Raw genomic sequence first — 13,205 nt, 5'->3', positions numbered from 1 at the left:
TAAATTAAAGAAGACAAGATGAGAGAAGAGGACCAGGTAAGGGGCTCTTTGATTTGTTCAGGAGACTAATGATGAAGGTTTAAATTAGGACAAGACAATAGGGTAGGAAAAGAAAGAATGGCTGATGAGCAAGAGAGGCTAGAGGGAAGAATGAGTTACAGAATTTCAAGGATTCTACAATTCATGTTGAGTAGATGCAACTACACTAACCAAAAGAGAGACCAAAATATGTGATGATGATGATGATGATGATGATGATGATGATGATGATAAAAATAATAATAAAAACACAGCCAACTTTTACTAGACACTTTTTTGCAAGGCATCAATTTGAACACTATACACATATTTATCCTTCACAACCCCAAGAGGTATGATCAATTTACGAGGCTTATTTCATAGATAAGAAAAGTGATGTACATGGAAGTAATTAGTTTAAGTTCATAAAGGGTAGAGCAGGTCTTACTTTTTTTTTTAAATTTTTACTGTTTATTTATTTTTGCTAGAGAGAGAGACAGACAGAACATGAGCAGGGGAGAGGCAGAGAGAGAGAGGGAGACACAGAATCTGAAGCAGGCTCCAGGCTCTGACCTGTCAGCATAGAGCCTGACACGGGACTCGAACCCACTGACCATGAGATCATGACCTGAGCTGAAGCCAACACTTAGCTGACTGAGCCATCCAGGTGCCCCAGAGCAGTTCTTACTTTTAACCCATAGAAAAAGAACCAGAGTGGCTGTACCTGAAAAGGGATTCTTAGAAGTCTATGAAAGAATGAGCAGATCAGGAAAAGATAAGACATGGGATAACTGCTCCTCTCTCCTTCCTCAAAAGGATTAAACTGTACTTTATCCATGAAGCCTAGCAATTGTTTTCTCTGTCTATATTCTTCAGAAAATATGTATAAAAATTTGGGATGTAATTTACAAATAAGAATGCCATTTTAATACAGAAATCACCATGAAGATGAATCCAGATGCAATTTGATTTTTTTAATTGAAGATATTTTTCAACAGATATAATAACAGATGCTTTTTCAAAACATATACATGAATTATCTATCTGAAATGACTGTTAATAGTCTTAAGCAAAAGGACCAAAGTAAGACTTCATATTAGCCCTTTTTATAAGAAATATAAATATTCAGCAGGAAAGGCAGAACATTTTAATATTGAAGGAAGACTGTTTAAAATGTTCAAGATGTTATTGACTGTTGATAACTATAAATGAAAAACATCGCAAATGAAATCAACTGTTCAAGGAAATAATTAAACTTTATAACAACTATGTAGTCTGGAAAACTACTGAGATCAGAAATCTTTGTCAGATTTAATGGTATTAGTAATTCTCATGATATCTTTTAAATAAAATTATTTATATCACAAAACTTTAAAAATAATCTTCTCTTACTGACTTTAAAATTCTTTCCCTTTAAAGGCACTCACAAGCAGATGGAATCTCCTTATAGAAGATAGATTTTTCCTAAATAAAGGGTAGAAAATGTTTACATTACCAAGAATTTTAACCAGAGTAGCATGTTAAGACATTCACTTTACTACATTTTGAGTGCCCTAGTATTTTAATGTCTGTTCAAAACTCACTCTGAAAGCAACAAACCCATCTGTGTTCCACTTATTACAAAACTATTTGAGTTTATTTGATCAAAGTTTACCTCAATAATATAGTAAATAAAAGCTAATTCATAGCGCTTTGGTTCAAATTTCTATTCTAACAAGAGTAAGAATTAAGTGACTGATAACATCTGTGAACTATACTCCACTTGCCAAGTTAAGTGATTTCCATGCATTATTTTCTATTTAATTCAATCTTTGTGAAAGTCAATGTGGCAGAAACTGACATTATTCCCATTTTACAGATCTGGGGGAAAAAAGTCTTGGTGATAATAAATAATTTCCCAGGTCTTTCAGCCATTGAAATGCATCTCAGGATGCAACCTCTGGCTGGCTCTTAGCCTGTTGGTTTAGCATCCACTCAAGCAAAGGAAAACATGGTCAACAATCATTTTCCCAGACCTATTTTAAATGTTAATGCCTCTTGTTAGAAGGAAGACCCTATTTAAGCAAGTAAGTGTTCTTAACTAAGATGTACATTACCCAAGTTTTCTTGCATGCTATAAATACCGGCTGACATAGTTTCTTAGGTGCACAATCTATTTGTTCTCTTGACTTTCCTCCACATACATTAGTTTGAATTCACATTTTGCTCTGCAGGTGCTCAAAATTCATTTAAATTTAAAAGTACAGTATCCACCTCAAGTGCAGGAGGAACTAAACCAGTCTCCCTGATCTAAAAGGGGAAAAAAATAATGTCCCTTTTTCTTTCTTCTTCCCTTGCACTTTCTTTATTATGACTTCCATATTCTCAAAGATTAACTTGGCTATTTTCATAACTGCCTAAAGAAGCATCTAGAAGGGTCGAACAGGTGTTCAGGGCACATGATTCTGTGTCCAATTCTGCCCATTCCTTATACAGCCTTACTTTCTAGCTTTTGGGATTATACAGCCAGAGGAGTAAAATATGGACATTGCAACATTCATAGAGCCTATGAACAACATGAAACATATCCTCCTTCTTGGGGCGAATTTATTGTGCACCTTCTATTTTCTGAACACATGATTCACCTTCCCACTTGTATAGCAGACAGCACTGGACTCACTATTTCATCCAATCTAGGTTTGACTTTTTAAAGGTCATATAATGAATCAGAAAAGGAGTCACGATTGAAGCCTGAATCACAAATTCTTTGCCTTGCTAAATTCTCCCTCCTGATTGGTGTCCCTTCCCTCTCTCATTTAAGGATTGAATATTATTTCCCTCTGCACCTAATAACTTGCAGTGCCTCTCAGTTTACCACAATATAAGTGGCTTTTATAAAGATACCATTTACAAAATCAAATGAGCCACTAGTTACCTTGTTGTTGTTTTTTTTTCTAATATAATCTCATTGTCATTTAGGTTTGACATTTCAGAACCTTGGACTTTAATGCACTGTACTATTCAAAGTTGCCTGGGGACAGGTGCTGAACTGTGCTTTTTCCTGATGATTCAAGGAAGAACATTATTTTTCTTTCTTTATTGCTCCAGTCTTCCAATCTACACTTCCACAAATCACTATAATTTGCACCACACAGTACACTTACTGTATGAGGTATCCTGTAGCAACTTCTGAAATGGCCTACAATATTATAAATCATTGTGCTATTTTGGCATAAGATGTTACTTAGGTAAATATCCAATGTTGTGCATTTTTTCTCTAGAGAACTATTAGTCAACATTTTATTGTTCAGAAAGAGATTCTGTTACCAGTCATATTTTTCCAGGTTTTTTGTTGTTGTTGTTTGGTGGCTGCTGTTGTTTAAAACCACATTTTAGTGCTTACTAGACTAAATGATGTCTTTGAACAAAAAATGTACATATGCATTCATACATTAATAAACTGTAGTTTACATGAATGATAGATGATGCCCATTTGAATATTTTTATTAATAATTACTTTGTTACATGGTATATGCAATAAATAGTAGAGATTTACAGGAAATGACAAATGACTTAGAAGAAGCAAATCCCTGACTTTACTAGGTCAAATACAAGAGAGAACAACCATTCAGCAAAAACTGGCTGAAACAGTTTTGGATCACATCAATTCTGATGTTTTATCTATTTTATTGATATATCAAATTGTCCTTCAAAATTGTGCATGATTCACTTTTTTGATGGGCTGGATCAAAAAAAATCCTACAAGTTGTTCAGGGCTTGAACAGTTCTTTCCTCTATCAACTGCATCAGTCAGGGTCTGATCAGAAAAGCAGAACCATTCGAAAAATGGTTATGAAATAACCATTTGAAAAAATATATGAAAAAAGGGAGTTATTATAGAGATTTGAGCTACACAGTAACACATTATAAATCCATATCATCAATTCATTGATCATCTTTTAACTTATCTGATTTCCATTTTTCCTCTAAACAGTCTCCTAAAACTATTAAGAGAAACTACCAAATCACCATGCAAGTTACGTTCAAGTTATATGCAAGAACAGAGCAACAATATGGTTCAAGGTATCTGGATATCAAATCCAGGATAGTTCTTACAAGTTTTCAATAAAATAGTCATAAAAATTCCATAAAAGACAAGATGTATAATATTGGAACTTAAAAATGATAGACACTATAATGACAAAATCTGGAAGAACTCTATGAAATTTTAAAGCTCATAAGGTAGGACTGATGAGAATCTTCCCGTAATATGTTGAAATATGTCTCCCAAAAATGATATGTGTAAGCCTGTTAAAGTAATCAAAGAGGACAATTTAGTTGATCTAAGCAAATTTCATTTCATACTTCATGAAGCGAACAGTCTCCACTCTTAAGAGTCCAGAGAACTGCAAAGCAAGGAACAAAACTGCAGCTTTTATAGAAGAAAGCAATCATGGAACAAGGAAAGGGTATTTGGCTCTCGTTGATTGGCTAGAGTTACACATATGACCGTATTTAGAACAGAAAATCATTACTGATTCTTGGAAATCAACCAAGGATTGGCTTGTTGGGTGTACTGTGTTTCTGCTCAAGCACAGCATTTACAGAACAGGAGTTATCTAAGATACAGTTTGCTGATGCAGCTTCAATTAGGGCCCAGAAATTTATCTCAATAAATCCTTATTTGTAAATAGAGTCTTTACAGAGATAATCAAGTTAAAATGAGGTTATCAGGGTGGGCTCTAATCCCATATGACTGGTGCTCTTATAAAAAGGGCGGATTTAGATATTCAGAGAGAGAGAGAAGACAATGAGAAAACACAAAGGGCTATATGACTAGAATCATGTGTCTGCAAACTGATGAATGCTAAGGAAGAGGCAAGTAAGGATTCTCCCCTAGGGCCATCAGAAAGGATACAGCTCTGCCAACATTTCATTTTGGACTTTAGTCTCTAGAACTATGAGACAATAAATTTCTGTTGCTTTAAACCACCCAGGTTTTCATGCTTTGTTACAGCAACCCTAGGAAACTAATGCATTAGCCATGCTTCATCACACAGCATAGTTCATAATATGGTCTTACATCAATTTAAAAATATATTATGTTCTTCATCCCAAGCCACTATTTTCAGGTTGTTGTGTAAAGTGCACTAAAAGCCCCTGTGAGCACCCATCTCTGCCTTGCAAATTCCTTCAGATTTGCTTTTCATGTGTGTGCTCTAATAACCCCAGTTCAAACTTCTCCTACTCTTTTATTTATTCCCCAATAGCCTCCCAACCTCAATTTGGACACTCTACCCTCCTCATCTCTGTCCTCATTCCATCTCTTGACAATATGCCGATTCTATGAACAAAAGCACTCATTCTTTGCCCTTTACTTTGTCCACAGCCAAATTGGAAAACAGTATCACAAGATAATAGGAAGACTAATAACATTTTTTTAGATAATTGAACTTATGCTCCTAAGCACCAAAACATTGTTTTTAATTTTTCACCACTTCCTTCCTAAAATATAGATAGATGATAGATGATAGATAGATAGATAGATAGATAGATAGATAGATAGATAGATAGATAGATAGATAAAATAACAAAAGCTGCTGAATATACATGTTTTGGTTTATTGATTCAGGACTATCACTAAGAATATCAATATACTATAATACTGCCTTTAGAAACCTTTAGAGTGTGTAATACTATCCAAATTGAATAATGGGCTCAATCTTTAACTGCAGAGGATTTTTTCTGATTTTAACATTTTTAAATTTTTTTCTGTCAGCTATTTCTGGCATCTGTTAATGTGGCAACCTCTCCCCTTTAATTTGTTCTTTCTAACTGTCCAAGGATAACATTTAACTGGCCCCAACAACAGGTTTAGTCTTAGCTACATAAGAAGCTGCTTCTCCAAAGGGCACCTGCTTCCCAAGGGAGATCATGTCCAATGATACATAGATAAGTAGATAGGTACATAGGTAGATAGATAGATATAGAGATTTAGAGATATAGAGATATAGGTATGCATGTACATGTGTGAGAGAGAGAGAGAGAGATAATATATTATCATTGCAGATGGTTGGTTGGTTATTTGAGAAAAGAGTTTGCCTAAATATCTTAAACTATCACAAATCTTGTTGTATTTCATTATGTCTCATGAAACCGATGTTTTCAAAACATTACTACTACTGTTGTGTGTTCTGAACATACTACATTGTTTTCCTAAAATTCTAAAAGCACTCTTACATATTTTATTTTTTAAGTGTTTAATTATTAACAGCTTATTGTAATTTATATAAATGTGCTGCTCCTTAATCAAATAAGAATTAATTTTGCTTTTGACATGACTGGCAATTTAATTAAAAGGACTTTCATCACAATTAGAGTTTTGTGACAACAGCTTTTTAACAAATTCAACTGAGTTATACATTTTTCTATTACGTCTTTTCAACTGGTAACCGGGTTATGAAATTTATCTCTAAACTTGAGTGTAAATCTTTAATGGATAATTAAAATGAATTGTGCATGGAGAATTTGCTGCCTTCTACTTAGCCATGCTGTGGCTTCACAGTGGAATGCAGTAAGAGACTTGATACCCATCGCTATTATCCTACTGTAATGTAGATGTTTCCAAATAATCTGCACCAATAATATTTTTCTTGGATAGTCAACTGTTCAAACAAATAGATCACTTGTTTTTAAAAGTCCTACATACAATTGCATGTAATTAGATTCTAACGTTTCTTGAATATGATGATGATGATAATGATAGTCATAAGTATTTTGAGAGTGATCCATGGCAAGGAAAAAATAAGTGAGGTTGTTTTACTGTCAGTCATTGCTAAGAATCTATTAGAAGAATATGAATTATTTAAAAATATTTTAAAAATCATCAATATGATACTTGCTTATTTCACATTAAATTATACTTATTGAACCTAAGGCAAGTCTAAAACATGTTTTGAGCCCCAAATTTAGAATGTCATATCTATTTTTTTAAGTTTTAAAAGCAGATACTCTAGGGAAATATCATAAAGATTCTTCAAAAAAAAAAAAAAATACTCCAGTGAAACCTTGGCTAAACACTGAAAAAGTCTGTCAAGCTGAACAGTTGACTGATGATGACCCTAGTTGAGATGTCTGTTCTCAGCTCTATTCTCAAAAGCATCAAAGTCATTCTGCAGTCTCCTGGTAAATTGTCAAATCTGTCTGGAATTGCTGTTAGGTTCCAGTCATATCTGTCTATTCATGAAAAGTTAAAAAAAAACTACCAATAAACTTTGGCCTTTGAATTTGAGTTCTCATCAAAGAGAAGTCATTGTATATTTTTTCTTTCCTAAGAGCATTTACCCTTTTAGTGAAGTGCCTGAATTACACTCTCTACAGTAAAAGCAAATTTCAGAATAAGTTGAAAACATTAGAACAGATGTCTGAGACAACCAAGAATTCAACCAATACACAATTTTAAGTTAAAAACACACCTCCTAAGACATGGTTTTAACATTACTATTTATGAACCAATTGATATAAGAGGTATTGTGGTGCTCTTTAACACCAGAATATTTTGAGTATAAAGATGTACCTAAGAAGTACCTCACTTAGATTTGAAATTACACTTAAAGGAAATAAATACTAAACCTGATAAGTAATCTTCTTTTCCTCAGGTCAATTCAGGGAGCATTATAGCATGAGAGTCTTGAAGTAAGGAGCAGAATAGTCATCAGGAATCTTACTTATTGTGTGAGATAGAGGAACCAGAGAATTTGCAAGATAGGCAGTCCACAAGGAGCTGGGGGCCCAAACAAAAGTCTGCACAACAGTCAAGCAAGCCAAAGAGAATTATTAATCAGTACAAGGCACCCACAGCAAAAAGGGACCCAAGACTTCTGAAGAAATGTTACAACCAAGTTCATACTCGTGTCTGTATACTTAAATGCAAACCCAACTGGGGCAGGCTCACACACTGACATGATTCTTGATCCTTTGTGGAAATGTAATACTGAAAAATATTTGATTTTATGATACCATCTATGTCTACTATTGAAAAAAATGAAAAGATCCAAGAGAGTGATAGCTAGAATTACCTCTGGGTATCAGTTATATATAGCACTTTAACTATGTGCACTCTCTTCTCTTGTATCCTTTCCAGTGTTTGCAATATACAATTCTGATCTTGGAAGACAAAGTAGCTTTCCTACAATTCCACATAACATTCTTCATATAGGAGCAAAGGTTGAGAATAAATTTGTTAAAATGGAGAAGCTATTATTCCTGAAAGGTTAAGCGTGTCCCCAAAGAATCAGAAAAAGGAAGTATTTCTTAAGCCAATTACTATATGATTGCTTTCATAGGTTAATATAAACACAGAGAAACATAAATAAGCATCTGAGTTTTCAAAATAATGTAATTAAATAAAAGAGACTCAATATTAGTCTTTCCCATAAATAATTTTAGACCTTGTTAATATTTGTGCCTTTTAAAATTATAATCATATAGGGGTACCTGGGTGACTCAGTTGGTTAAGCGTCCAACTTCAGCTCAGATCATGATCTCATAGTTTGTGAGTCTGAGTCCCACATTGTGCTCTATGCTGACAGTTCACAGCCAGGAGCCTGCTTCAAATTCTGTGCTCCCTTCTCTCTCTGCCCCTCCCTTGCTCACACTCTGTCTCTCTTTCAAAAATAAATAAACAAACAAACATTCTAATTATAATCATACAACTTTTGTAGGAAAATACAAAGGAAATTAAATTGTGATGGAGTTTTCAAGAAATCATCACTGCCTCCTACCAAATACATGAGTGTATGCAACCCCCACAACTACAATTGTTCTTTAGGTGATCTAGTGTTTTATGCCAAAAATTGAACTGCTAACATAAACACCCCCTAGGAAAGAAGTAATAGTGAGTTTACAATCATCTTATTACTTCAAAATTGGAAACAGGCTAAGTCTTTGGTATTCCTAGGGTAGGTCACAGTTGTGAAATTGAGCTATGCCATTAGTCGGAACAAATGGCTGACCTAGGTGTTAACTGAATCCAGACAATTAGTAGATAAAAGAACACAGTGGAAATCAGAAAGAGTCAAAAGCAGGTAAAACATAGAGATAAAGCTAGTACTGAAGTCAAGAGAACAAAATTCATTCCAAACCAAAGAACCAGGTGAGGTACAAAAAGGGCTACAGGAAAATGTAGAATGTTAGCTTGTTCTCTAGGAGAATAATCATTCTGAAATGATGAGGACAGTCTATGACCTTTATCTTTGGAGGCCTAAGCCTAATTGGACTGATCCGCTCTTCCTCTGAAGGATCCCAATGGGACAAGAGAATTATATCCAATCCTTTAAAGGCAGTTAGGGTCACATAATCTTGTCTATTTTGGAGAACATATTTTATTCCCTGTTCTGTCTCCAGTCCATAAAACAGTGCCTGGAACATAATAGACAATAAGCATTTTTACTTATTTTACTCAGAACTTATTAGAAGCATCTATTTCTTCAAGGGCTCAAAATTGTCAATGTGCCTTAATTAAATAATACAGCAACAGTATTTAACACATATATAATACTTTATAGTTTATGAAGCATTCTCACCACTCTTATCTCATTTGACCTTCATAGCCTTTCTGAAGTAAGTATTAAGTGTAATTATCATCCCATTGATGTAAAAACCGGGGCTCAGAAAGATTAAGTGATGTTTTCAATGGATTTAGAGTAAGAGTAAGTAGAGGAATTGGAATTAGAAATTAGAGGTGTTGAGTCTAAGTACTTCTCTCATATGGTAGAAATCAGATGTTCAAAGTTAGAAAAAAATTTCACTGATTTTCTGATCCTTGTGCCTAAGAAAGGAAAGCATATATCCAATCTCCTATAATCACTCAAACATAGGCCACATCTTCAACCCAACATCAAATACAATGCACAGCATAAATAAGATGCTTATGAAAAGCAGAATGTTAAATGAATATAGCTATTTTCTAAAAAAAGTCAAAGAGTAAAATAAAAGACATGAACTTAGTCTAAGATAAAAATAAGATGTGAATATGATTTCCAAAAAAAATGAGTGAGAGAAAACAAGAGATTTATTTGCTAATTTAAAGAATAGAAATCTTATTTTGCAAAAACTACTTAATTTCCTGCTATTATACTCTTTATCACAACATGACAAAGGCAGAAGGGTATAAAAAATTAATTATGGAACTGAGTTATGGGGCTCCTGGGTTGTTCAGTTGGTAAAGCATCCAACTCTTGATTTCAGATCAGGCCATTACCTCATGGTTCGTGGGTTTGAGACTTGTGTTGGGCTCCATGCTGATGATGCAGAGCTTGCTTGGGATTCTCTCTCTTCCTCTCTCTCTCTACTCTTCCTCCACATTCTCTCTCACTCTCTAAGTAAATAAACTTAAAGGAAAAAAAAAAAACAGAACTGCATTATAAGTAAAAATTTGACCAGAAATTAAACAACTAAACTTTTTATATTAGATAATTTCTTTCTGATTTCAAGTTCTAAAAGAAAAGACTAGTAAAATGCTCTTTGAAGATGGTCATCTAAATTTTAGGACAAATTGAAACCTTTCATAAGAAGTGTTTAGACAATCTATTTAAGAGTAGTTTTGCTCTATCTAGCCGAAGACATTCAGCAAAAATTTGTTCCATGACTCCAGGACAAAAATAAATACAGAGGTTGGGGCGCCTGGGTGGCTTAGTCGGTTGAGCGTCCGACTTTCACTCAGGTCATGATCTCGCAGTTCATGGGTTCGGGCCCCATGTCGGGCTCTGTGCTGACTGCCAGCTCAGAGCCTGGAGCCTGCTTCAGTCTGTGACTCTCTCTCTCTCTGACCCTCCCCTGCTCACGCTGTCTCTCTCCTAGAAATAAATAAAACATTAAAAAAATTTAAAAATAAATAAATAAATAAATAAATAAATACAGAGGTATCTTTACTTAAAAACAGGGAAGTTCTAATATCTCTCCTATTCCCAAACATATGGCTGTTTCAGAGCATATTACTGATTTGACATCTCCTCTGTTTTTGCTATTGGCTAAGGTAGCAGCATCTATCTAAACACAAATCCAGATTATCTTTGTCTGAAAGTTAGTTTTCTGGACAACTGAAACTCTGGCTGCCTTTCACTAGGGCATCCTCACCAAATGTTACTTGGGTAACATTATATACATGAAGCTCCACCCTGGAGACAAATGTGCTAGCTGAGAAATATCCCCTCTGATGTCCTTTTATGGACAAAAGACCATATTATGGCTACTAACTAATTATTCTGTACTCAACAAGAAACTAGGGCCATTAGTACTTTTCTTTCATTTGGATAGAGGAATAGCCATATAAAATTGATAATCTATCTAGCATAATGGCTGGAAGTATGGAAAGAGTGTGCCTTCCCATACAGAGATAGAAAAAAAAAAAAGTATAATATGGTTAGTGTTTAAATTCAATTTTGTTCATTGCTGATAATTCCGTTTTCATATTAAGGAAAGTTCTGAGTTTCTGCAGAAAATCTTCAGAAATACCAGGTTTATTTATGATATACTGACATTGATCTTATGTTAAACATAGCCAGAGAAATTCCTCAGTTTGAATTCACAATTTACCTACATGGATTAATAAAAGAGAAAGTAAGAATCCTTAAAAATCAAAGTTAATTCAAAATGTCAGTGTAACCTACACACTATTATTCATCAATCCACACATCTATTTTAAAATAGTTGTATTAAATCACTAAATTTTTATCAATGATACGTCCATTATCTATGCTGCATCCCTTCTGACTAAACATATTTATCCACTTACCTCTTATTCCTTCCACTTGTGAAATATTTTCCCTCGTTCAATATTGAACCCAAGTACCACATTTTCTACTTTGACATATTTATTTTCCTTCTTCCCAGACATTTACATAGGTTTTATTTTTTTCATTCTATTTATTTATTTTATTGCAGTATAATTAACATACAATATTATATTAGCTTCAGGTATACAATATAACAATTCAATAATTCTATATGTTACTAAGTACTCATCACAACAATGCACTCTTTTTGGAGAAGGGATACAGCAAAAGCAGATGTTAGAGTGAAATTTATGCCATAGATGCTTGTATTAAGAAAAAAGTTCAAATTAACAAATTAACATACCACAAGGAACTAAAAAAGAAGTTCAGCTGAAATTTAGTGGGGGAAGAAAACAACAAAGAAAAATCAGAAATAAATAAAATAGAGACCAGAATAAACAATAACATAACATTGAAAATAATGACCTGTTTTTCAAAAAAAATAATAATAATTATAATAGACAAAATTAGCAGTGCTTTAACTACATTAACTAAGGGAAAAAAGAGAAAAAGAGAGAACACTCAAAAACCAAAATGAAAAATGAAAGATAAAACAATACAACAGATAACCACCACAGAAATATATAATGTGACAACAGACAACGATAAACAATTATATACTAACAAATCAGATAACTTAGGGGAAAAAAAACAGATAATTCCTAAAAATATACAAGTTACGAAGACTGTATCATGAATCCAAGAAATAGAAAATCTTCTTAGACCAATAACAAGAATGCAACTTGAAATATGAATGAAAAATCCCCAGCATAGAAAGCCCAAGACTACATGGTTTTTCATTGGTGAATTCTAGAAAACATTAAAAAATATTAATAACAATGGCAACCTTTATCCAAATCTTACAAATAATGGAATAAAGATAACATATCAAAATCATTCTATGAGGCCAGTATTACACTGATACCGAAGCAGAATACAAACAACACAAGAACAAAAAAAAGTCTAGTTTGTCCAATGTACGTATTGCTACTCCAGCTTTCTTTTGACATCCATTTGTATGATAAATGCTTCGCTGCCCCCTCACTTTCAATCTGCAGGTGTCTTTAGGCTAAAATGAATCTCTTGTAGGGGGCAGATAGATGTCTTATTTTGTTTTACCCATTCTGAATTGATGTTTTTTGATTGGAGCATTTAGTCTATTTACATTCAAAGTAATTATTGATAGATATGTATTTATTGTCATGTTATTGCTTGTTGTGTCATTGCTTCTGGAGATTTTTTCTGATCCTTTCTTGTCTTTGTCACTTTGGGCCTCTCCTTTGCAGTGAAAGCATCCCCTTTAATATTTCTTTCAGGACTGGTTTAATGGTCACAAATTCTTTTAGTTTTCGTTTGTCTGGGAAACTCTTTTTC

The 13,205-nt window shown here is 33.7% G+C and overlaps 1 protein-coding gene across 3 annotated transcripts in view; it reads right to left on the bottom strand.

Annotated features, from left to right (window-relative positions):
• CNBD1 (cyclic nucleotide binding domain containing 1) overlaps positions 1 to 13,205 on the bottom strand; it is a 446,985-nt gene that overhangs the window by 420,492 nt on the left and 13,288 nt on the right. For 2 of the 3 annotated variants that reach the window (XM_077771341.1, XM_077771340.1), the window contains exon 2: positions 10,259 to 10,388. The exons of the other annotated variant lie outside the window; for it this stretch is intronic. The gene's annotated coding sequence lies outside the window, so the exon portion shown is untranslated. The remainder of the gene's footprint in view (positions 1 to 10,258; positions 10,389 to 13,205) is intronic. 3 annotated transcript variants of the gene reach the window in all.

This window comes from Crocuta crocuta, unplaced genomic scaffold, assembly GCF_008692635.1.
Source record: "Crocuta crocuta isolate KB4526 unplaced genomic scaffold, BGI_CrCroc_1.0 scaffold235, whole genome shotgun sequence".
NCBI lineage: Eukaryota > Metazoa > Chordata > Mammalia > Carnivora > Hyaenidae > Crocuta > Crocuta crocuta.
Note: the sequence above shows the minus strand (reverse complement) of the source record. Positions and strands in the feature narration are given on the sequence as shown.